This window comes from Balaenoptera borealis, assembly GCF_965194805.1.
Source record: "Balaenoptera borealis genome assembly, chromosome: 2".
Taxonomy (NCBI): domain Eukaryota; kingdom Metazoa; phylum Chordata; class Mammalia; order Artiodactyla; family Balaenopteridae; genus Balaenoptera; species Balaenoptera borealis.
This window is the reverse complement of record NC_138867.1, coordinates 56197231-56224676: the sequence shown is the minus strand read 5'-3', so window position 1 is coordinate 56224676 and position 27446 is coordinate 56197231. Positions and strand designations below refer to the sequence as shown.

At 39.9% G+C, this 27446-nt stretch overlaps 1 protein-coding gene across 3 annotated transcripts in view; it reads right to left on the bottom strand.

The window, feature by feature from the left end:
• PIK3R1 (phosphoinositide-3-kinase regulatory subunit 1) overlaps window positions 1–27446 on the bottom strand; it is an 85249-nt gene that overhangs the window by 32894 nt on the left and 24909 nt on the right. The window contains exon 1 of one of the 3 annotated variants that reach the window (XM_082373525.1): window positions 21282–21298. The exons of the other annotated variants lie outside the window; for them this stretch is intronic. The gene's annotated coding sequence lies outside the window, so the exon portion shown is untranslated. Of the gene's footprint in view, window positions 1–21281; window positions 21299–27446 lie in introns of those variants that run through there. 3 annotated transcript variants of the gene reach the window in all.

Sequence of the window (27446 nt, the reverse complement as noted above, 5' to 3'; positions counted from 1 at the left end):
CTGCACCTTTTGGAGGCCTTCTCCATAAAAAAGGATATTTTAGAGTTAGTGCCTGGAAGGGACGAATGGAAAGTTTAAGCTGAAATTCTGGGACTCCAGAGACTGCCCAAGCCAAGTATTCCATTACTGATGGAAGCAGCTTGGACGTACATAAAAAGCTGCCACTTACCTTTTAAAATGTAATACAAATACACAGAAAAGAAAGTATATGCAAAGTGTGCATCAATATTAAATCAAGATGCTTGTCTATTAAATTGTAGCTGAATCAAAACTTTAGTCCTGCCTAAAACAGTCTCTCTCATTCTTTCAAATGAGAAATGTACATTCTGGTGGGCAAAAATCTAACAAATCCCTATACTTTTCTTAAATAAACCTTACAAGCATGTTCATACTTTATGCTTATAATGGTTAATACTCTGAAGGTTTAAACTTCTCAAGTTCTATGGGCAAAGCCAAAACAAATGCTGGCTAAGATAATGCAGCTAAAAACTGAAACAAAGCAAAAAAAAAACAAAAGAAAAAAAAAGAAAAAAACCACCACCACCAATTATGAGTTCCTTAATTTTGGAACACACCTGTTTAATCAGCAGTAGAGAAATTATTAAAAACACAGGTTTAAAGCCAAAGAGACCTGGGTTTTAATCTTGGTTTTGCCACTTACTGAGTGTAATCTTGGGTATGCTAATTAACTTGAATCCCAGTTTCTTCATCTGTAAAATGGGAATAATTTTAAGTGTAACAAGGATTAAATAAATACTGTATAAACAAACATGGGTAAGCACAGTGCCTAGAATGTAGCAAGCACAAACTAATGGGTAGCTATTATTAATTGAGAATTATTCATGTAATCTTTTTCTTTATTATTCACAGATTTTTAAAATACCCAATTGCAATGGCAAATTTTAACACCAGAAATTATTATAAGACTGAAAGAATTCTCAATACTTTTTTAAGGTGGCAAACAGGAAACATTTAATTAGGGTAGACATCTGCATTTTGCCTTTCTACATATAAAAACACTCAATATCTTTTCAGAAGTCATATATAAATTATCACATGATTTTCAATACATTGCACTTTCTCCTATAAGGATTATCTATTTGAGTTATTATACTCCAGTTTTCTGAATGTAAAGGAAAGATGAAGTTGGAAGGATATTGAACTTGGTGGAAACAAGGATTTTTCTTTTGCAGAAGGAAGGAAAAAAAATAGGGGCAACTGAAAATGGGAGTAGAAAGAGTAGATGTGAAAGTAAATCTTCAGCCATAACTACACTATTTTCAGGGATAACTAGTCAGAGGGAATTAATAAGAGTTGTCAACAGATTTAAACAAGAAGTTTGCAAATCTTTTCAGATACCCTAAACTAATTAGTCTTTAATATCTTTAAGTTTATCTTCTCCCGTTTATCTCTTCTGCTTCACAGCTTAAAAACAAATAAAAGGAATCTGAGATCCTCTGCCCATTTAATTTATTTCTAGACAAGAGACTATACAGGAAACAAACAGCAGGCAAAGACTTTATTAAACATAAGCAGACATTACAGCTTCACTTCTGATGACCTCGGTTAAAGCCTCTGTGTGGAGATTGAAATGCATGATTACACTTAATCTTTGACAGGCTAGCCTAATTGTGATTCTTATCACCTAAATTGGAGTCTGATTTAAAGATTACAATTTACAGCATACAGCAAATTAAGATTCTGGGCAGGAGATAAATGGGGAAGAGAAGGGGACACCCCCCTCTCCCCACCAGGAAAATAATTTATAGTTGAGTCCCCGGGATTTCGGAGGCTAATGGTTTATAAGGCAAGTTGATCCTTTGGTCTGTTGGCTTAGAAAGATTTTGTATGAAGTGTGACTGAGAGGCCCCAAAAGGGAAAGAAAGAAGGGAAAATCATGTGACACATACCCAATGGGCCCTTGAGTTTCTTGGGTGAATGACTATTACTGAACATCAATTAGGACTCACACCTCCACACTCAGTATTTTACAGACATGCTTTCACTTATTTTTCATAGCAGTTCCTTATCACCCTCAATTTAAAGGTGGGGAGACTGAGATAAATTAAGTCATTTGGTCACAAAGCTCATGAATAGTGTCCCTGAGTTCAGCCTGGACCTGTTTCTCTCCACCAGAGTCTACAAGTCCCAGTCAAGGAGAGAAACCTGTGATAAGTTTCCCCGAATTTCCCACCAAGGCTAATTTAAGGGTAACTGGCAAGGGTGTCACATGACACACAGATACCAGATGCTCCATCCTACAAGTGGGCAGCCATAGTACATTCTGGTGTGTTCAAGTAAAATGACCCTAATAACACGAGCTTTTGAGCTTCCCCCCAAATAAACAAGTCAGTACATTGCCCCTCACTAGAAAACATCTTGAACTGCAGATAATTAAGGTCATAAAGAGAAGACAATGGGAGCCCCATGAACAACAAGAGGGAGGTTGGGGCCCCAGGTGAGCCATGCTCTCTCCCTAGGGGCAGAACATGGCACTCACTTCTCTCCCACTTTTATCTGACAACAGATTTCACGGCCAAAGGCAGAAAATAGTAGAAATGCTTAAAAACAATACAGCAGGCTCTTCCAATGTAACTTGTGAAACCTCAATCTCACAAGAATTGAAGGATCCTCTGATCAGGAGAGGGAGGAGGTAAGACAGAAACTGGACAGAAGGACACTAGTGGGGAAACCAGAGACCAGAAAGAAGCATTTCAGTGGAGGCTGGAACCTCACTAAGTAACAGCGAAGAAGCAGGACATTGGCTGACCAAGGAGAGAGGGCAGAGGGGGGCACTGCCGAAGAGGCAAAGCTGTCCAGTGAGGCAGTTTTAAGAAAGCCCAGGTGGAAATCAGAGAAAAGAACCACCAGATTCTGTTCCAGTAACTAAAGAAAGAGCAGGGCTTTTTCTCTGGCAATTGTAAACATACTAGAAAGAACTGACCAGTGAATGTCCATATATCCTCATCCTAGACTCTATAATTAACATTTACTATATTTAAATATTTACTATATTTATTACATATCTTTCCATCAGCCCATCTTACTTTTTTGGATGCATCTCAAAGTAAGGTGTAGAAATCAGGTGCCGTGGACTGAACTGCATCCCTCAAAATTCACATGTTGAAGCCTTAACTCCCAATGTGAGGGTATTTGGAGATGCGACCTTTGGGAGGTAATTAAGTAGAGATGACATCATGAGGGTGGGGGCCATCACGATGGGATCAGTGCCCTTATAAGAAGAGACACCAGAGAGCTTCCTCTTTCTCTCTCTGCCACATGAGAACACAAAATGAGGCACTGTCTGCAAGCCAGGTAAGGGCCCCCACCAGAACTCAACTATGCTGGCACCTGGATCTCAGACCTTCAGTCACATGAACTGAACTGAGAAACCAATTTTTGTTGTTTAAGCCACCCAGGATATGGTATTTTGTCACGGCAATCCGAGCTACCTAACACATCAACATGTTATACCCAAAGAGGGGAAAGAAGCTGTAAATCTAGAAAAAAATTAATGCCAAATACAAATTCTACCAGTATTTAGTAAACATCCTCTGTGTCAGACAGAATACTCCCAAGGGCAGCCGTTTAGGGCAGTGCTTCCTAAACTTTAATGTGGATTAATAACCTGATTCAGTAGATCAGGGTGAGGTTCAGGATTCTGCATTTGCAGCAAGCTCCCAGGTGATGCCCAGGCTGCTGGTCCTTAGACCACACTTTGAGTAGCAAGGATTAAGAATGAATCCACCAATCAGAGAGAGGAAATCCAGATCTCTGTGGGAGACAGACTCCCAACGATTAACCTCCACACTGATAACTTGTTGCCTAAATGTCCTGGCTTCATGGGCTGATCTTATACCAGATCCCATGGCCCAACATCTAAACATGTGTCAGGCAAGTGAGGCTGCCTAACTCAGAGGGTCTGGCTATCAAATCTAATTAGATCTGCTATTATACCCAATTAGATACCAAAAGAGAAAGATTAGCATTTTTCTTCTCTTCCAAGGTTCTGGCTGATAGAAGGCTTCATTTAAAGATCACCAGCAAAATGTAGACCAAGGTGTGACCTTATTACTACTGCTCTGTGCATCTGTGTACCATTGTGTGGGGTGAGATCGTGTGGGTCACAACTTGCCCAAGGTCCCACAGAAGTTCAGGCCAAGGGCTAGAACTCAGTTCTGATGTCCACATCAGAGCTTTTCCTACCTTGCCACAGTCAAGAAAACTCAGGTCTTTAAATTTAGGGGCTAGGGGGATGGTGGTGGGAAGGCAAGGATATATTAGAAAGGCTGACCTAACACACTACTACTAGTACTACTACTACTGATAGTTCCCATCTACTAGTAGTATTAGTCCCCAATACTACTGATAGTATTGAACAATAAGTGTTGGAAACTGCTCAACACTTTATGTGCTTTATCTCATTTCGTGTGCAAAACCTTGTGTGGTATTATAATTGTCCCCATTTTACAGAGGAGGAAACTGAGGCTAAGTTCAGCAAGCTGGTCAAAGACATGCCAGCAGTCAGTGGTAAAGCTAGGATTTTAAAGAACAGATCAACTTCCAAGCTGGCCATAAAACCATTCCATGAACCTCATTTCCTCCTTAGGCAGACCTGCTGCATGACGCCATTCTGGAGCCATGAGAAGGGGGTGGAAAATCTTTGCAGGATACTGATGGTGAAGCACTTGGCAACAGGAGACACCCACAGCTACAACCCTTAGTGACAAGAGGTGCGTTTGTTCAACCTGAGCTTGGACTGGAGGGCCAGCTTCTCGCCATCACCTCGGCTTTATCAGGATTAAACTCTTGCCAGTCCACTCAGCCAGGCTAAATATTTTCAGGACAGCATTTATTAAATATTTTCTCATAAGGCTAAACTAAGCACATTCTTCCCCAAGGATGTAATGGGTTTTGTTTAGCTAAATATAGCTGGCTAACATCACTTTCAGCAAGGTACAAATGGACTTATTTTCGTTAATCATCGATGCGGAAAGGGCCCAGAAAAAAATTTACCAAAAAAAATTATATATATATATATATATATATATATATATAGTAACTTATATTTCAAAGATTCCAAAATAAAATATTAATATGATATGCTTAATAAGTATATGAAGGGAGTTAAAATGCTCATGATCAAAGAGGCAGAGAAAAGGAAAAAGATGACGTGTCTATAGGATTGGAAAGAAAAAGAAAATAAAGGCAAGAAGGACAAGGGGCCTGAAAATAACTGAATAGAAAATTCCCTATCAGCTAGCAAAGAAAATTAAGAAGGGAAGATAGTATTTAATCATACTTTTTGATTAAATGTTTTTAAAAGAATCACTGATAGAAAACTAACCTATCCACATATACAATAAAGGGTAGCAATTGTGAGATAAAAGTAAACACAACCATTAACAATTGTGTGAGGAATCAGAGTTTTTAAAAAACAGAGCCATACTTTCACTACCTCAGACAAATGTGAGTAATTCTGGTGGGCTAATAAATTCTCTCATCTCACAATGTACAAAAATCAATAGTGAAATGAACAAGAGGCTATTCACCTCTCAGCTAAAGAAATCCATGGACTTGTTCTGGATATGATTTTCTTTTTAAGGATAACAATTTTAGATGGGTCAATTTGGGCAGCAGTTGGATCATATCATTACAGTCTCAAAAAAAGGCACAGGGTAATAAATAGCACTATGCTATAAGACTTATTTGTACCAGACTAATCTACCCTTTTTTTTTTTAAAACTGTGATAGACAGGACGTCCTACAGATAGACCAGAAGCAAAGTATAAAACATATTGATTTTAGAAAGGTATCTGACTATGTTCCCAAAAAGATGATCAGAAGTGAGCTAAAAAATATAGATAGGTGACATGTGAGGAGTGGGTGTATTTTTATAATTGCTTAAAAGTCAGCAGGGCTGACTATATCATAGTGGCTATGTCAAATATAACAAGTGGTCAAAGAAAAGGAATGAAGAAAAAAGTTAAGCTTGCCCCAGATACAGAAGTATTCAATGAGTCATTTTCATCAGCCCTTTAGATTCTTGATAGAAAATACGTTGGTAACAATTTGTAGGTCGCACCCTGTTCAAACTTCCAGTGAAAAGTGGGAATGGTCAGAAAAACGCTGGTTTCCTACAATGGAAATATTACAATACCTGTGATGTTGTTAATGAAAAAAGGACCCAGTCGCCTCTTTCTTAACCACCAGAACAACCTATACTTCACTTTGTTGCACCACTTCTGTCTTCAGTTAAAAGGGAAGTTATAGGGCCTGAACCACGGGAGCTAGTTTTGTACATTTTGTTCTGTTAGATTAGGCCTCAGTAACTTTATGAATTATGAGCTGTCAACTACTTTTTCATCTGCTATAGAATATGCTTCTTAGAAATTGTGGCTATAAATAAGTCAACAGATGTTTTTTGCTGGCTTCAACAGGAGCTTGGGTAATTTTTTAAAAGGGGCTAGGCAAAGTTAAGCAAATTAATCCAAAAGGCTGTATTAGCTTTCCCCCCATTGGTCACGTTTTGCATTAGCCTTTTAAAGACTGAAGACTTCCATTTTAGTCTGTAAAATACTTTTTGGCTATTACTTGAACGTAATCTATTGGAGAAACTAAAAATCAGGGTCTTTTAACACATTGCATCCTTTCTGTGACTTCTGTTTAAAAAAAAAGCGCTATTAAATGCCATACCTATGCAGGATTATTATTGTATCATATGAAAAACAATTGAAAAGCCACTGTGTCATAGTAGAAAAAGAAATAGACGATAGGTAAGGACATGAGTTCTAGATCTGGCAGTAACAGATTGGGGAACTTTGGGGAAAACATTTAATATCTCTGAGTCTTGAAGTGGTAAAGTTTAGATAAGAAGTTCTAAAATAATTTCTAGTTCTTAAAATTCCATGATTTGAAGATTAAAGTCAAGGAGATCACATGGCCAATATAAAATACTAAATTGCATTTAATCATGAATTACTCTAAAAATAACTCTATATTCCCTTTAGCCACCATATTGTTGCAAAGCTGGCAAAAATCACAGGCACCTGGGGATGGCTGGTGTTGGCATCAAGCAAAAACTTAGTTCAAATATGGGGGGGGGGGTTAAATTAAATAAATTAAGTAAGTGGGAAAACGGCAAAGTTTAGTTATATTTCATTAAGATAGTTTAACCTATAATTTCTAACAGGCAAGGGGAAACTTTTTTGAAAGTGTTTTTAAGTGAGATACAAACTTTCACTTTGCCAGAATGAACAGTAAATTCAAAAGAACTAAAACCTTTCTCACATTTCTGTACGTGGATCTAACGGAAGACAAGTAACCACATGTTCTTAAATGTACTCCAAAGCCATGGCTGCTACAAGTCAGGGAATGTAACACTAATTGGCTTCTATATACCATGATTTAGGGGGGCGGGGGGGAGGGCAGATCAGGAAATAGAGAGTGAGGATGAGGCCAAGTGAGGAAGGCGGGAGGGCTGAGCAGTCACTGGCCTAGATACTGCTCTAGTCCCTTAGGTCATTTCCTCGAGTCACGGTAACAGCCTTGCAAAGTCCATCAGTCTCATTGTGTACGTTGGAAAGACTCGGGAGAGGTTAGATGGCTACGGCAAGATCGCTTGACTAGTGTTTGCCAGGGCAGATACCACGACCCACATCTGTGTGAATCCAAGGGCCCTGCTCTTTCTACTTCACCTGTGATTTCTCCTACAGGGAGTTTTCTCCTGTTCACCCTCTTCTGAGTTTCTGAATCAAGTTGCTTGTAAATGCAGTTCCTTTCAACATCTTGAGATTTCCGCCCAATGCACGGCTGGGTTCTAAGAGATGGGCGGGTCCGTGCAAAATGAGCTGGTGATCTATGCTATGCAGTGAGTACAAATATCAGTGATAAAAGAGGTAAAGGGGTGAATTAGATACTCAGAGGAAACTGCTCTGTTCCCCAAACCCTAGATCTTTGGGTTTGGGGAACTGAGCAGTCCCAAGTCCAGTACAACCTCTGGACTTGGGACTGGGACTGGCCATTCAGTCACTTGAAAAATAATTCATTCTCAAAAATGTGGCAGTAGGAATAATCCCAAATCACACAAGACCAGGAATAAAACATTCAAGACTGCCCTTAGTAGCTGAGGCTCTCATTACCACCATAGTAATAATAATAGCGGGTAACATTTGTGATGTGTCAGGTACTGTGCTAAATTGCTTTACTGAAATTATTGGATTATGAGGAAGGTTCTATCAGCATCCCCATTTTACACAGGAGAAAACTGAGGCTCAGAGAGGTTAAGTGCTTTGTCCAGGCTCACACAGCTGCTCCAGTCAGAGCCAGGACTTAACTGGGAGGGGTTTAGAGAACAAAACGGCACCTTCCTTGCAAGGGATCCTTCTGTACTCATTGTGTGTCATTCCCTCTGAGTGCCATAGGGCACGTGTTTTCTTTAAAGACTGCACCTTTCCTTGGTGCAGCCCAGTGCACTACTCTGGAAACTGGGATGGCCAAGAGCCAGACCACAGAGTTAGGAAAAAAACAAAGCTGACTAGAGCTCTCCAGTCAAAGGACAGACCTGGAAAGCAGAGAGCTCAAGAACAGCACTCCCTAAGGACTTTCCTGGTGGTCCAGTGGTTAAGACTCTGCGCTCCCAATGCAGGGGACCCAGGTTCAATCCCTAGTGAGAGAATTAGATCCCGCATGCCACAACTAAGACCCAGCGTAGCCAAATAAATAAATATTAAAAAAAGAAAGAGAGAGAGAGAACAGCACTCCCTGACTGGCCCATGTCCCTATTAACCACATTTTTTGAATTCTGTGATATTCTACAGGATGTTGAGCATATGTGCTCCGTCCCACATAGGAGAGAACACCCCAGGCATGGCGAACACTAACCCTCTCTCCATCGCTGAAAATCACAGTATGAGATGGACCATTTCCAAGGTCCTGTCTTTGACCAGGTAACGGTTCATTTTGGAAGAAAATACACAGATATACATGAAAAGAAATCCAACAGAATATGCAAAATAGTTGAGTTTATACCAGAAATTCAGAGAAAGAGGGCTTTCAGTACCTTTAGTGGTGGGGTCCAAATGTAAGCCATATACATTAAAATTTTCTAGTAGCCACGTTACCAGCAAAAAGAAACAGAGGAAAGTTTAATCTTTTATTTAATAATATATATCCAAAATACTATCATTTCAAAATATGATCAGTATAAAAGTTATTAATGAGCTATTTGACATTTGTCATTTCTTTTTTACACTCACAGCACATCTCAATTTAGACCAGCCACATTTCCCACATGTGACTGTGACATGTGGCTGGTGGACCCTGTACTGGGCAGCACAGCCCTAGAAGGACAGCCTTCAGTTTGTCTCAGTGTGAATTTGGTTATCTGCAGAAGACGTTAGCTTTGGGATCAAAACTAAAAAGATATACAAAAAAGAAACATATTCCTTATATCCCAAAAGATCAAATAAGAGTTCTGAGTTCTTTACTTTTAGTGTGTAATGAGTACAACCAGCTTTAACCCTACTGTGAAGGCACTGAGTCCAGGTTGACTGGGAGCTGGGGCACCTGCAGGGTTCATTATACACTAAGAGCCTTCTGGAAGACTAGGCAGCAGAGGCCTGGTGTCCATCACAGTGCCTGGCCTGGGGTCAGGACATTAGGCAGACCTATAAGTCGGTTCTTCAGAAATGCCATGATTAGTAAAATTGCTTCATCTGGTGGCTCTCCATCTGTTACTGGTTACCCTTAAAATTTGCATTCAATGTGTCTGGGTACCTCCTGTTAGAGACAGGCTGCTGACTGCAGCTGACAGAAGCTTCCATTATCAAGGAAAGGCTGCTACAGTCCGGCTATTAAGTCAGAAAATATGAGGTCTGCTTAGGTTCACATCCTGACAGCGTGAGCTGCAATAATTTCATTTATAAAATTTGGGATCGTTAACATGCCTGATATTTGCTACAGGATAAATGAACAGAAGTCAGAATAAAAGCGCGGAGGTCAAAATGTCTACCTACTCTCACAGGCACAGGCAGGCACCTTAGGGAGAGTTCTTTCTGATAAGATGGTCCGATGTGGGTATTTTTTACAGCCCAGCATCTTTATGTTCAAAGTTTCTAATACAACCACTCTTTCCAGAACATATAATTTAATGTATCCATTCTTATAAAACCTTGGAGACTGTCAGCTGTGTGGGTTTTAACAGTAAGTGTGTTCTGGACTTCAAACTTCTGCTAAAACACAGGGCTGTGGACAAGGGTGGAGAAACCTAAGAGGAAGCTTGTGCTGTCAAAGGCTGTCTCTCCTGAAGCAGGGGCCCATGCTGCTTGCTTCTAGTCCTAAATCTAGTCCTAAAACTTGACTTTGTCCAAGTACATGGAACATGACGCTTCAATCCAGCTCCAGATACTTCTTAAAAAAAAAAAAAAAAGTTTCACAGCTCAGATATCTGCTTTCAGTTTGATCCCAGAAGAGAAGCTGTTTCCTTTAAAAAGTCAAGCTGCTATTGTTTTCTCCAAATGTGAAATGTTTTACGGGTGGCAGAGGCTGGAAGTGGCAAGCAGCTCCTAACTCAGATGATGTGATAACATTAGAAAGAGCTAAAAGGCACTGAATCAAAACTTCTTATTCAGGAAAGGGGACGAGAAAAGAACAGAAATTTGCAGTGAGCGTCCCGCTGAGACCTCTGGGCTCCTTCTGGGATAAGGCCTCCAGGCCTGAAGGCAGCGAGGGGCACCAGGCCTGAACTTCTAAGGAGAGGTTTGCAAGAGTTTGCCCTTTGTAAGGCAGTTGACACAGAGAGTTTATCAAGGTAGCATGGCCTTTGCGGTGTCAATGTGAATGGTTTTAGGGTTTGACTCTGCAGGTGAAACTCTGGTAGAATGTGCTTCTTTATGGTGATACCCAGGAAACTGGCTCTGAGGAGGAAGTGTGTGGTTTGTAAAATTGGGTCCATACAGCCAGAGGAGCTTCACTTCAGATGTAAACCCATATTTCAAGGAAGTGGCTAAAGATCACCAAGAGAATATAGGCTTTGGGAGGTCACTCCTGGAATGTGCCCCAAACTCACTGTACCAGGACACAGAGGATGTGATCAACTGACTGAATGCATTTATAAAGGGGTCCATTTCACCCCAAATGTTCAAGAATTTTTGTTCTAAGAGGACAACTGGAAGACGAAACTTAGGACAGATTACGATCCATTTGAGGTGCTTAATTAAGAGACCTTAGGCAGTTTACTTAATGTCAATGAAAGAGCAACCACTTTAGAATTTAGCTTGACTCAGGTTCAAATGACACCTCTGCCTCTTTTCCACTGGGTGGTGTCTCTAGGCAGGGATCTAGAGCAAGGATGTCAATCACTGGACCCTGTGATTTGTCAACTGCCTGACACATAAAACCTTTTAATGAATGAATGTTGGACTCCTCTAAGTTGACTCTTTCTGGACCTCAGTTTTCTTAGACATAAACTATACAGAGTGGCTTAAGATCTTTTCTAAGATCTTTTCAAGTGCTCTCTGAAAAATGTTATGAACTGAACTTGCTGTTTGAAAATAATTGAGCAACTGTGTTATCTATTTCTGTTAACAATACTGAATATAAACCCTAAAGTAACGTATCACCACGATTTTAGCAACCGTAAGTAATAGATCTTTCCTTACCCAGCACCTGAAGATGGTATATAAATAACTCAGAGATTACTGATGAACAATAAAAAGATGTTATCATATTAGAAAAAATAAAAAACAAACCAAACAAACAAGCAAAACCCTAAGTAACACCATATACAGTGAATGTTTGAAAATGTCAATTAATCTGTTCTGCAAAAATAGTCTAACAAAGGAAGCAGAATACTGTTTTGCAGGATGCAAGTAAAAGTATCATAACTTCACAGAGCAGTGAAAGCCCCCTTCCCCATCCTACCCGACTGTCAAGACTACATTGCTCCCTTTTAGGGTCTTTCACAGACAGTAAGCCAAAGGCATGAAAGGACCAACATTAAATTACTAAAGGTCAGGCCTGTATTATTGGGTTACTCCTTCATGGTAATGTCTGCATGGTAGATGAGAGGGGGTGAAATGTGCAGGTAGATGGAACTTTGGGGACAGCTTCTACTGTCATCTATCACATTTCCTTGAGTTATGAACCCCTTTACTTGCTCTTATAATTCAAAATACTGAAGAGGAGAAAGATGAGACAGGATGTGGAGGTGAGCCGGGCTTGGCTGGGCCCTGCAGCCCACTGGGCCCTGCAGCCCTCATCTCTTTCTGGGGCTCACACCTCAGACTGTGAACTATGCAGTGGCCTACGTCCCTGGTGGTACGTATCATAGTGCCACATCTGCTTCTCCCTGGTGTAGCCACGCCCTGAGGAGGTCGCTCTCTACCACAGGACAAGTGCAACCCCAACCTGGCCGGTCATCAAGCTACAAGTGGCCAGGTGGAAGCACTGACCTTCTTCAACAGGGCAACGCCTCGACACAGCTGAAAACCAGGAGGCTTGTCCTGAATGTCTCCATCTTCCCTTCCTAAACCTTCTTCCCAACTTGGTAATATTTTTCTTCCTCCATTTTCCCACTCTCTTGTTAAGCCTCCTCCCCAAGCCATGAGACCACTCAGTGCCCCGTGGTCTCTCTTGTCGTCCACCCCCTTCAACCCCCCTTCACTCCCCTACTCCCCCCCACCCCTCCCACCCCGCTCAAAAACCAGTCTCTTATAAGGGAAGGGTCTGATAAACAATCACACTGAAATGGAAATGACAAAGATTCGTGTGTCACATCAGAGGGACACGGCTGATTTTAAAAGGGTCTGCTTGCAAAATTCTTCTATAGAATTCCAGGCATAATCTTCTCTGAAAACATACACCCACATATATGGTCCTTTAGTACTTTGCTATGAATGGATCATGAGAATGGGTCTAATTAAGATCATTAAAATGCTCCAGTTCATGGTGGATTTTGCAAAGCTGAGACCAGATGATCATTTAAGACAACCAACCATGCCCGTTGTTAGTGCTTCAACAACAATCCACTTCACACCACAACAGTAAAAGAAGTGTGACAATAATGCCTTCAATTTCTAGACCCCTTAAAAGATTACAAAATCATTTTATATGTTTTTTCTTTTTTTTCTTTGATCCTTGAGAGAGAAACTAGATAAAGAGAAAAGCAGAGGGGAGTGGTCAAGGAAGGCAGAGAAAGACCGGGTTAATAAATAAGTTCAGGGTGTTCATTTAAGACCAGAAAAACATCCAGTTGGGGTCATCAAAGTTGTTTTGAACAATGTGCTATATGGAATAAACAGCTACTTGGTTTAAAGATTTCAGTGACTACGTCCCTATGAGTTCAGTGTCCCACTACTTGCAACCAGGTACTTCAGAAAAAAGAATAAAACCACACCACAAAGGCACTCAGTTACCAAGCCTGCAAAGCCCATGTCTTGTGGTTTTTGAAGGCGTTACCTGCATTTTAATGCGAAATGTCATGTAGACCAAAGTCCCAAGCACCACTCTTGGGAATTCTGCAAAGCATAAATAATGTTCCAGTCGACATAAGAACTCTGATGAACATGTGTATTATAATCTCTCCATTATAAGAGTGATTAAAGACCACAGACACCAATGCTAGAAGGGGAGTAGCTGCTTCACACTGACAGCCAGCATGTTCCTCTCTTGCCCTCAGTTTCCAAGTTATAAGAAGCAGTGCAGTGTGGACAAGTCAGGCTGGGATCCTAAAAGAACACTATGAAAGCAGTGAGGCTGAGAATCAAAATGAAGATACATACAATCATTATAAGCAAGCTTAGGTGTTTTCCCCAAACCCTACTATCATTATAAAATCACTAACCCATTTCCCCCCAAGGACTATTTCATGGAGCATGGCTTCAAATTAATGCTTGATCCGTTAGGGTCAGGAAGAAGTAGCTAAAAAGTGACATTTGTTTACTCCATTGCTGAAGTAGATGATGAGGCTGAATCAGAGGCTGACCCGGATAAAGATGCTATTCGCATATAGCTGGGTCAAGAATGAATACCTCCAAAGACTCTGGAAAAGCCCTGAATTCACTGTTTGTTCCCGTCCAACACTAGCTTCCCTTTATCACCAAGAGTGGGCTATTCCTTCCACATCTGTGGCACGGAAAAAGCTTTTATCCGACAAAAATTTTGAGAGTACTATAAAGTGAGTACTTTGCAAGTCAGAGGCCGATACCATTCTCCTTTGGTAATTTTAGAAAATTAGATGCTGCTAAATTTCACCCCCCTTTAGAAGCTCAGAAGTTAAGCTCTAAAATGCTTCTGGAGCCACCCAGCGACTAACATTCCATTCTAGATTTATTTCCCTTGAAGGATTTCTCTCCCCAGCAAGTACAGCCTCAGAGCAGCATCATATCCATTCGTGGTACAAATCGTGGCCTGACTCGTGTCAACTAGGGACAGAGGCAAGAGAAGGATTTGGAGGTTACCCAGTGGAAAATTTAGGAGTAAGATTCCGGAACCTCAGGAAACCCTGATTTAATTTAAGATACTGCTTCATTTGCCTCGTTGAAAAACAAAGACTGTACTTATGCAATCTACTTTTCTCTATTATATAAAGTTTTAAGACCAAAAAGAAACATGACTGATTATAGGTATGAACCATAGCTAAGTACTTCCAAGGGTGTCTTCCCTTGAATCACATTAAAATTGTACAAAGTAAGTTACAGATGGTGATTAACTCAAACAATTATCAGTCTATTCAGACCAGCACCAAGGTAAGAATGACTTAAATATTAAACTCATGTTCAGGAAACATACCCATAACGCTGTCCTTAGAATTCCTGACCCAGGGCCATTTTTTTAATTGAAGACTTCACTAAAGCAAAGTCTTCGTAAAGATACCCTTTTGGATACAGGTCTAAGATGAAAACACCTTATGATGATGCCTGCTTTATGAAGAGATTCCAGTATCCCAACATGACATCTTTCATCCTCTTTGGATTTTTTTTTTTTTTTTCCAATTTGGGCTAGATGATCCCTATGGTCCTTTTCAAATCTAAAATTCCACTCAAAATTCTCTTCAGTAAACTTTCCATTTTCCACCCTAATTAAAAAGGGGAGAGGACAAGAGAAGGGAACTGACCATACCAAACACTGCAACATCTAAACAGTGTACGTTTAGAGTTAGGATGCAGATCATTCTTTTGTCAAGAGCAAATCTCTCCTGGTCCACTTCCTACTTACTGACGGTGCCAGAAGAAAGGGCATTCACAGAGCCATCCTCAGAAGCTCGCCCCAACGCTGGTGGGTCAACTGCTTTATATCACATCCAAGTGTGCAGGCTCCCATTTACTCGCCACATTTATGACCAAATGGCAAACGTCTCAAAATCACTCAAGATTCTAGAAAGGTTACGAAAACAAACCAAAAAAGGGATTCGTGGGGAAATAAAAAGAAGACATTAATAGCTCTTTCTTGGAATGGCTATCGATGGGTTTATACTTCATTGTTTTCAGTCATTCCTCTGACTAAATAAACCTTCCACCTGCTTAGTCAACTGCTGAGAGAATCTGACTACACTACAAGTAAGTATGAGGCACGCGCTTCGTTTACCATAAAGAGCTCGGACAAGGCAAATGCGTGCAGTTGGAACTAACTTCTGCCACATTTCGTCCATCCCCCAACTCCTGAAGATCTCTGAAAACACCTCCATAAGTCCCAGCTGTTTTCAGTGAAGTGCTGATGTTGAGAGCATCTCGCCTAATTTACTGAACTATCATTTTATTTAAGACAGGATTCTGAATCTTTTTTTTTTTTTTTTTTTTTTTAGTAAGGACTAGATCCATTTATTTTCAAGTCAGATAAATGACCCAAAGATAAATTTAACTCTTTTAAAAACAGTAATATTCCACATTGAATGTGCTCCTGAGGCCAGGGGAAATGTTCTTTCCTTTCCGAAAATTTCTCTCCAAGTACTAACAAACCCAGTTTCTTCCCAAGAATATTTGTTTTCTATCTCTCTGAGTCGAGTTTTAAAAGGGCTGGAACCTTTCACAAGACAGAATAATTCCATTTGCTAGTTGGCTCTTTCTCCGAGTCCAGCTCGAATCCTATGGGACACATAAAACTTTGTCTGAAATGTAGGATAAGTGTCATGAAACATACTTGGGAACTGGGAAACCACAGCTCAAAGCATAAACACAAAGATATAAGTGAAGACCCACTTTGAATTAAAACTATAACAAGCAGAAATACCACCAGCCATAATTCTTTAGCCAAGGAAACAAAAACATTCAAGGAAAAAGTATGCACATTATCAGTAACTTGGGGAGGAAAAACAGCAATGCAGATAAATAATTAGTATTGCTAGGAAGAAGGGACGAGGTAAGTAAATGCACAGTCACCCTGAATTACTGAAGCGAGACATATAGTCAAGTTTTCCCATCAAATACTGTGTCGGGTATTATCTGGGGGAAAAACCCCAAATCAGAAGCAGCAGAAAGATGGACGCTCAGGAAGGGAGAGCAAAACGAGGTAGATTTTACAGCTACCGTGCTGTCTGGCAGCTGCCACTGGATGGCAGCGTGATGTCACATAGGTAAGAACTGCTAAGAGTTAGGATGGGTCATTCAACACTCCTAACACGCTCTGCCCCATAACCCAAGGCTTCAGGAAATAAAAAGTACCTCCTCTCCACAAAAAGGCTGGGGACCTCCGTCCTAGGAATTGCTAACCTTTGTTCTCATCATCAGCAAGTCCTGCAAAAAAGACTGACTCACTATAGTATAGAATTGGGGACTGAAACAAATTAAACCTTCTAAATAACTTCTAGGATTTTGAAATTCAGAAAACACTCTCTGTCTCTCTCTCTCTCCCCCTACAGTTTACTAGTGAAACATTATCATCCCAAGCCCAGTACAACAAATTGAAACCACATTTTATTCTACTTTTTCTTGTTAACTTGATGGCTTCACCACACTTTTAAATGCTACACACTCCCCTCCCTCTCCCTTGGCATTTGATCCCACTTTTTTTTTTTTTTTTGGTGAAGTCAGTAATCTCACCAGCGACAAGCTTTGCTTTCAATAAGTCTATCTGCCAACTTAAACAGCATCTCCTAAGGCAACGGAATAATGAAAGACACATGTAGGTACTTGCCTGTCATCAGACACCAACTCCTCAAGTCGGCCTGAAATTGGGCCTGTAATTCTGAGGATCCTCAGGTTCAGGACAGTGTGCCAAGAGTGGTCTAACAAGGTCTAGGTCTTAGTCTAAACAGCAAATGAGAGATGCAAGGGGCCGACCTTTTTCATCCCTGCTGGACTTACTGTGGGACAAGGCACAGCTCTTCCCATCCATGGGAGATGTGAGGCATTGCTCAAACACTCGGCAAACTTTAAGGTCTTAAGACACCACATCGTGAATTCTGCCTCATTCCTGCCGGTGAACTTGAGGCAGGGCTTTCCAAGCCCAAACGCATGATCCAACCGGAACATCTCCATGGTCAGCCATTCCTTCTGCACACAGCCAAGGCTCCACCAACCCCCCCCCAGCAGGGTGGGCCCCTGCAGACCTCCGGATCTCAGGCCCTCCTTGGAGGACACCGAGTTTCCTCCTCTCTCTCTATCAATGCTGTCAACTTCGTGCCTCTCTCTGGAGAGAAAAGACTCGATTTTCAAACTTGCAAAGTCTGAAAAACGGACTAATGAAAAGGCTGGAAGATTTGAAAGAAAGTTGTTCTAGCCCATAAGAAAGGCCTCCTACTTTTGGCAGCTGGTTCTACCATCCAAAATCAGCGAATGGATGAATCCAGGGCTCCCGGAACTCACCTCTCCACACACCCCAACCTCAACCTACAGACTGACTCTGATGCACTTCCTGTGAATGTTAGTCAACGGCTCACGAATATCCAGCCCGCTAAGTTCAGCCAAATAAGTAAAAATCTCGAGGACCAGTAGGGCTCAGAAAGACATATTCATTATAAAAAAAATTTTTTTAAACATAGCAGGATACCTTGAAAAAACAACTCAGAAACACTGTTTACACCTTTCATCTGCTGAACCAAGAACCTCTGGGTCATCTCATGCATAGCAGGGCTACCAAAAAGGTTTTATCAAGAATACATTTCCACCATACATTATTAAATAGCTATTTTAAAATCAAATCTAGAATCCAGGAATTTTAACCTACCTTAAAGAATCACCTACCTTAAAGAATCTCCCTGGCAAAAAACCTAACCAAACAAACAATACAAACCCTAGGATAGTTTAAATGGGATCCTTATCTGAAAGCAATAGCAGTAACCCATTGTATGCCGAGAGGTTTTGAAGATAAATCTTTAATACCCAAGAGGTGATTATTGTGTCAGGAAATTAATCATTCCCCTCGCTTCCCTAGTCCCTTGGAGAGTCACAGGGCAACAAGGTGATGGAACAGCAGGCATATACATAAAAGGTAAACACACACACTTCTGATTTAAAAGGACCTTTTCGGATATGCATTAGGTTTCCTTTAGCTCGGTGGCACCGGTAAGCAGGTTTTGAATTGCGTAACCTCAAGAATCCCAGAGAGTCAATTCAAAATCCCCAGCACCATTGCTTTTAGGAACAGAAGGCTGGGGACACACAAGCACTGGCAAAACCAAACTCTCCCAGCGCGGCTGAATGTCAATACAGGAAGTCTCCGACTTACATATGGATTGTGTTTCCCAAGCTCATTTGTAAGTTGGTTGTGCGAAACTTGGAACACATTTTCCCCCAGAAATGTTATAAAAGGTGGTTAGGTCCCCAGATTAGACCACCAAAGTCTATTTCACAAGTTATTTTCAATAGCTACATTGGTGATGACTACAAATGAGCATATTTCAGTGGCATCATGGGTAACTGAAATTTTAGTAAATAAACATGGAAACCTCACCCACTTATAATAATTTCTGTATCTAAGTATTTCAAGAGCAATAGGAATAATCCAGTCCTCCCCTCTTTGTCAATGTTGTCAGAGGCGCGGGCGGAGACGGAGCAGGGGGAATTACGACAGGTGGGAAGCAAGAGTCAGAGGAGACCTGGCAACGTCAGGAAGCAATACGTGGGTTCTTCCCATGCTGGGGACTGTCACTGAGACCCCAGACTCTGTGAGAGGCTACCCACTCCCTTCTCTTGCTTGGACAATCTGAGGAGGGGGCACTGCAGCCCAAGCAACCTATATCCCAGAGAGAAGGGCAGTGATGCAGGAGAGAAGCTTGTGGCAGAGGTGAAGGAAGGCACCTCCTTCCATTTCCGAGGTTCACTGTTCACACAGCGGGGGTGGCACTCAGCTCATGCTTTTTGCTTCCCTCTACTAGGTTGTAGAGCTTCACTGCAGGCGGTGAGGATGCTTTATTCATTATGGTGACCGCAGCATTCAGCCCAGTACTCGGCATAAAATAAGCGTATAATAAATGACTGTGAACAGAGGCACCCAGGGAATCACCTCCAGTTCTCTAGGGGAACAACTGAAAGTCACTGGCCTGAGCTGGGTATTCATTTACCCATCTGAGTAATAAATATTATTAATTGGTAAACAAATACCATCTGAATATAAATGACTATATTCATTTACTCACCAAATCGTCTACCAACTGCCTTCTATGTAGAATGTTCAAATGGTGGCCTGATTGAGAAAGTATCTGTGTTAACTTTTTTCCCCAGTAGTTTCCATTCAAAGAATAGTTGAAACGCTTGGTAAGCGATGTCTATAAACACCTATTAAAATGCAGCTTTATGGGAGGTTAAATCATTATCGTAGTAGTGCAGTAACAGGAGCTACTGGGGAAGCAGAATTCCTAGAATGGCCTGTTGGACTAACACGTCCTTTGGAGAAAGAAACTTTAGTCATGAAGTCCAACTGCCTAATACAATATTCTTTATAAATGAATTTGAATTTAATTAGTTTGATTGTGTGTGTTTAAGTACTGGATTCTGTGACAGGACCTCTTAGTGCCAAGGCAGATCATTTGGGCAGCATTGAAAAAGCCCAGTACATTTGCTTTCATGGGAATAAACTACAAAAAAGACCAAGGAGAGGTAACCACTATACAGAATTGATGGTTGAAAGAGTAGAATTTTAAAAGGGATAAAAGTTGGATAGTTGGAAAGAGCACAAGTTCAGGAGGGAAGAGTTTCATGTGTACCTAATTCCACTCTTCTTTAATGGTAGGAACCCCACCAACTGGAACAGGAAAATGACTCTGAATTTTAAATAATGAGTAAGCATATATTCCTTTTCCTAAAGGAAGGGACAAAAATAGAAGAGAAAGAAGGTATCATTACTGGTAAATGGGCAGGTCTTTACAGAAGGAAATTACACAAACTGACTGTAACAATGCATTTCAACTTTCCTACATAAAAACACTCAGGTCTTAAATTCTTTGACAATGTTCACAAAGCTACCTTTTCTCCTCTATCTCAGCTTTTCAAATTATATAGCAACACCAGGTATAAGCCTATTACTGATGTCCATAGGAATCAGCTGGAAAATATAAATATGTTTTACCTCCTTCAAAAAACATTCCTTGATTTATTATGGCCTCACTCCAACCACTCTTCTGTTTGTTTTTTGTTTTTATTGTGACTACTCATTTAAATTCATCAATATGTTGCTTTACAACAGTTTATATATATATTTCACACATATATAGGTGTACTATGTACAAATTAAAGCAAATAACATATGGTTCTCCCAATTTCCCTTGTACCACCTCTTCTTTAGCTGTTAGAGTACTTAGTTCCCAGGCATGTTGGGGGGAGGCGGGAGGGCGGTGTTGGTGGTAAACAGGCTTTGTCAAATTAATTAACCAAATATATAATGTCAACAAAGGGCATCAAATGATTATTTGGGAAGTACCTAAGATAAAAACGCTTAAAATTTCAAATACAAACAGACACATGAGCAAAAAATAAAGTGAGAACACAGGAGCAGTGATGGCCTTAATCTTGAATTTGTTAGGATATATACCTACATATACATATGTACACACACAATCACTGATAAAACGCTTACCTATGTAAATTTTAATAATCTCAAGATGTGAAGGATGTGTAGATATTGAGGACACACAGAGAGAAGGTGGATTTAAGATGGTATACTATTAACAATAAAAAATTGCTGCACTGTTGTTTTATCATTAAATACAAGTATTCCTAAAAATTGAATTTATATACACATAATATTGGGGAAAAATTATTAAAACGAACGTTTTCCCAGTGTGCAACCACTTGAGACTTTTCAACAACAAAATATGAACTTTTTTTTTTTATTATTATCAAATGTACCTTAAAAGGATGTTTGATGACACTGGAGAGAGAGCATCCTCTATATAGCGCTCGTCATCTGGGAAAAACAGATCCTGGCACCAAGAGGCACGAAAGGCCCATGTCACCAAGCCCATCCCATTTCGGTTGGACAGGAAATGCTGGATTTCAAAGCCTGGACTGAAGGGAAGTCCAAACTAACAATAGAGTTAGAAAAATGTTTTCAAAATCAAGCTTCCAACATCTGTCCAATTAAAAATGCACTTATCCACTTAATATTCTATTACAATGGAATTCTGACGGTCTCAAAAAATATGCTTTCAAAAGGGATCCTGAGAGCAGCATACCTCCTCTCCTGAAATATCTGCTACAATTTAATGCTACTGGTGATGCGAAGTTCAAAGCACAGAAGGACTCTCATCAAATCACACATTTTCAAATACCTCAACCCAGAGCACCATCGAAATAATGCTGTTTTGATCACACTCACTACCTGTAAGAGTGGCAAACCTTTTTTTAGTTTTAGTTCTTTTCTTTAACCAATAGGTGGCAATCTTTATTGCTAAGACGACTTAAGCAAGATTCAGTTGAGAAAGATTGTTTTCCCTTCCTCCTGTCAAGGCTCAGAATTTTTTTGGTTTTTTTTTTTTAACTAATGAGCTATTTGTTAAATGATCAGCAATTATAAAAGTGAAAGAGTTGTAATTTACTAAGGTACTGTAATTTTGGCTTTGTAAGAGAAAAAGACGACCTGAAAACTTCCTCACAAAGAAACACCAAAAACACAAGACTTTTTTTTTTTTTTTTTTTTGACCCAGCATGGTTTTGGCAGTATTATTACCTCCAAGTACAGCAAAGAGAAAGTACACAGTATACCCAGATGGCATATTAAAGACTGAAACAGCTCTCAACCAAACGGTACAGGTAATGAAGACATACAAATGTAGAAAGAATGAAGGAGTTAACTAGAAAACATCTTCAAAGCACTATTCCAGTGTTTTTGTGGTTTTTTTTTTTTTTTTTTCTTTTTTGAGGCAACACGTACACAGCTCTTTGGCAAATTCACTGCCCTTTTCATTGAAACTGAAGCGAATTCAAGTTTATGTCTTACAAAGAATTGGTAGCACTACTGCTGCTATCTAACTTATGTAATTCTGCTGTAATTGAACCTCATTTCTTCTTTGGATAGTCTCAGAGAAGCTAAAAAAGAGTTCATTACTATGGAGACAAAACACTTCTTCAAATAATTTTCAACTGTTTAAATCGGCCCCAGGTCTTTATTTCCTGCAGCTAAACAATCTCAATTCCTTTCATTTCCTTCAGGTCTAAACACATCACTTTAGTCTAAGAAACAATTTTGTATGTGTGTGTGGCAAATGTGTTTTTTATGTTTTTGACTGGCATCAATGAGTATTTGGTTTTCACTGAGAATATTTCCTTTTTAATACTCTAATTAGTATTTTAGGGGCTTGCTTGTGATGATGATGCCTCACTGAAATCCTTGGCTTTGTACAGTGTCATTAATTGTTTTACAGATGATAAAACCAAAGTTAAGTATGTTACTGTCTTCAGGTCACACAGCAAATTAGTCACAGCAATTAGGACTAACGGTTGGCCAAGGGCATTGTTCAAAGCCCCGAGATGCCCAGCCTGTACACAAGGGCTCCACGTAAGCAAGAACAATGAAAAAGGACCCTGAACAAAAGTGTGATGGTTGCTTTGGTGCTCCTGTAACATCACTAACTAACTCATTCTCCTGTGCATCTTAGACACACCCACAAAGGCCAAAACTTAGCAGATGCAAAATTCAACCACCTTAAAATTTAAAAAAAAAGAAAAATTATTAGAATTCCTAAACTTACCAAGAATCCCTAAACTAGCACTGCTAAATACATTCATCTACAATGCAATAAATAATGATGAAATATAATAAGGATTTGCACTACAGTAGTTCAAAATTTTCCTCCAACCCAGAGGCTACTTTGATCAGAAAACAAGAGATAGTTAACAAGACCTGTCACATATTGCACGCTATGTTCTTTTCGGATGCTGCAATGTATTTCTTCCTTTTGAAGACAGCAGCTGAGTCTCTGAGAATCTACCCGAAGCAGAGTGACTTGGATGCCTGATTTAATCCGGCAATTAACTGTGAGTCACTTCACCCCTGTTTTGTCCACTCAATAACAAAAATAATTCCTTGTGCTACAGGGATGCAGGGTGGTTAATAAAACTGCACACTACTTTGAATTCTTAGAAATTGTAAGACACATGGGATGTGTCATGCAATGGAATATTACAGAATTTTAGATGATGTTCAGTTAAAGCTATTATTTCTTACCTCTAGTCCCACTGATTGCCAGGTTAGACGTTCTGAACAAGAGCATTTTTCTAAAACATACAGTCTTAAGACTATTCTTAGAAAACAAGAAAGAAAACTTAAAATTAACAATGGATCCGACTAGTCAACTACTCAGCGAAAAGTAGCATTGACATATTCAGCATGAGCTACAATTACGGTTACAGCAAAAAACTCATCTTTGTACCACAGAAATTTATGATTTGACATAAAATATGCAGTTAGAAGGAAAGTTTTCATAAGGACTGCTGAGTGAGCTTCATGTTTTAATTCAAAAAAATAAATCCTAAAGTCTGTAATTATGACCCGTTTAGGTGAGAAACTTTCAACACATGCTTCCTGCTAAGTCCCATTGACTGAAGAACAGAGTTTTCCATCCCTCAATCCTGCACCCATGCAAACACTCCTCACAACTGTGCTCCGTGCCGATTCTTTTGTTTTTCTACCTAACTAGAAGAAAAAAAATCTAGGCGAATTATTCCAGTGTTATAGGTTTTTATGTAGAAATAAAAGATCATCAAGGCTCAGTGGTTACCAGGATCTGGGTTTGCCCTGGATAAGCCACACCGCTGCTTATATGCTTCTGCCAAATCCACAGGAATGCAATCTTAGTAAAGATATAATTAATGCAGCCACAGAACACTCCAAATTAATGCTTGAAGTTAAGCTACAGCTGTTTAATCTTCTCATTGTAAGAGACCAGAATACCTTCTAGAAGAGCAGGAAGTAAACAAGAGTAAAGAGAGGAAACTGAAGTTACTCAATTGTCCATGAAGTTTAAGGAACCATTTTATGAAGTTTCAATTAAACAGTCTCTTGTCACTGGTCCGTGAGGTTGTTCAATGGCAGACTCTTTAGAATCTGGATCCCCAAACTAACTTGCTTCTCTCCCTGAGCCACCAAAATTAATTGAGCACTTGCTTTATGCTAAAGCCCTGGGCTGGGAGCTAGTCTTAATGTAGCTTCTTTTTGGTCAGCAGATCAAACTGCCCCTAAAGCAAAAGAAAGGCTGCACAATGGGATACATGTGTTTACCACAGTTGGTTGTAGAGTCCCACTGAATGAAAGAACAGAATTTTCCATCCCTCAGTCCTGCACCCAAGCAAATACACACTTTTTAATTATGCTTTGAGCTGATTCATTTATCTTCTACCTAACTAAAAGAAAAAAGAAAAAATCAAGTCGACTTGATTTCCATTTTAAAAGGTTTTTATGTAGAAATAAAAGATCACTGAGGATCAGTGGTTAACAGAATGTTCTCCAGTGAACATTCTGGGGAAGAAAGAAAGGTACAACTATTAATATGAATTCCTAGTGGGGCCCCAGACCACCTCTCTCCTCCATGATAAACTGTAATCAGTGACCTCTGTTGACAATTGGCTATAAATTACAGAACTGCCCAGGCTCCAGAGTGAAATGATTTATTTAGCTACAGCTATGGTAGAACAGAACTTTCTGCTTCCTAACCCCGCCCTCTTTTAATTCACTGAAACTTCCCTTCAAAAATGTTCTAGGTTACGACCTTCGTGGATGGTGTTCCCAGAGCTGAATTTTCTCTGAGGAAAATCCTCTCATCTAGTTGGAGCTCATAAGAGAGGATACATTTAAAAAAAAAACAGGAAACAGAACATCAAAACCTTTCAAAGTTTTATGTGTCTAGTTAGAGCAGAGGGACAAATCTTTTCTTAATCAAAATTATACTTTACGAGTTAAGAGGACCTAGTAGGTTTACAAGCCTATCAGAGAAGTTCAAAAATTACAATTCTTCTGATACCAAGAACAGAAATAAAAGTTACGTTTCACATAACACAGAGGCAAAGGGCTCAAAATGGGCCTTCCTTTTTCATCGTGGCCTTTTGTAAATATTGCGACAGTGGACCAGTGGGAATTCTGGCAGGAAAAAAAGTCCCATCAGAGACTGGCTTTTTGTTTAAAAAAAAAAAAAAAAGCCTTGCTCATGCAGAAAATTCTTGTTTTTTCCATTATGTGGTGTCTGGAGGAGGGTGGGAAGAGGAAGGCTTCCTTCTATATCTGTAGAGCACTGTAATTTAAAATGAGTCATGTAAAACATAAATGAAAATGTTAACCTCTGAGAACAGGGGTCAGTAAATTTTATTCCCGCTTAGATCCAGTTTTCTCTGGCAAGCTTGACTAAACCCAAACCAGGGGCTTTCCCTACAGATGTATTGCAACTTACCCAGAAACTGAGGGTTAAGTCTGAAAGAAGACAAGCTCAAGAAAGAGGCCTTGTGAATTTGAGAAATCCTTGGCTATAGCTCAGCTTTGGGCTATCTGGTCAACCCAGCATACCTCCCATCTCATGGGAGTGAATTTTCCCCAATCACAGCTACAGACGATACCCTCACTTCTAAGAGGGGAGGATTTTTCTGCCTTAGGGCTAAGCCATATTGCAGTAGTGGACACTGGGAAAGCATTTGAGGGCCTGTCTACCATTGGAAGACCTCTCTTTGAGTCCCCAGCTGTGGTTCACTGGAAGTAATGCTTCAAATAAAATCATTAAATCTATCCTGATGACTTAACAAAACCACCTAGCACCAAGGACTTTCCCTTTGGCTTCCTACACCATGACGGACATGAACTGAAGTTTGACTGCTATGTTCCCTGAGCAAGACTCAACCAGAGGCCAAATGGAAACGTTCAGCCCCCTGATCCATGTTCTAGCTTCAAATGCTCTCAGTCAGAGCTGCTTTCTTCTCTGAGTAAAGATTAAACTTTCATTTAAATGATGCATTAAAACGCAAACATTCTTCTGGACTGGCACTGCTATCGAGGAGCCCAACTCTAGGTTCAAACACTGATACTGCTCTGCTAGCACAATACTTTTGCGTGAATGGTATGAGGTCACTGTTTTAACTTATACATTACATATTCTTCCCTCTTTATTGCAAGAAAACAGAGAGGTTGATGATTTCATACAAATTGTCTAATATAAGTCTCTGGTTTGACATATGGTTCAAGCACATGATCTTAACAGAAACAAAATATTGGTCAATCAAGCATTTTTAATATCTCTAAGATTTTTCAATTAGTTTGAGGGTAACTGAATTATGGGGCAAAAATTACAAAGAGGTGAGACTGTATTTAAAAAGCCTACAATTTATAGGCCACTACTTCCTAATATTTATTTAATTGCTTTCAGAACCTGTGGTGGCTTTAATATGACATGACCTCTGGAGAGGTTAATCCTACTAGAGGTTCCGTCCTCCCCCATTTCACTTTGAGGGTGGTACAGTGTGGTGTTGGCAAGCACATGTCCTCAAGTCAGAGAGTCTGCATGCAAGTCTCAGCTGTCCACCGTCTACTAGTATTTGCCCCTGGGCAGGTTGCTTTTTCTAAGCCTCAACCTATAAATAGCACTAAATAAGATAATGGAGGTAAAGCACAGAGCAAATGCTCATGTGTGCCAGCAAACATATCAATAAAGAATAAACTTCAAAATTTTCATCTCAGAGGTAAAACATTTCATCTGACATGTATTTAAGAAAAGAAAAAGGCAGCGTTCAGATGCAATGAACTAAAAACAGTAATATTTTAAAAATTGCAAATACAACCTTTTTGGCAAATCAAAAATTCGTGTAATCATTCAGCTACATGCCCATAAATAAAAGGTCCAGAATAAGGTAACAAAATTCATCAGAGCCTACACCACCTTTGCCTAAAACACTCAATATCAACTCCGTGAGATGGATTTCTGGGAAAAGGCTAACATCAATCAGTAATGGTCTCTTCACCTCCTATAAACAAAAGATTATTTTCCCCTTCATTTTAAAAAGGTTTAATTACTCTAACTATTAACCCCCACCCTCTCC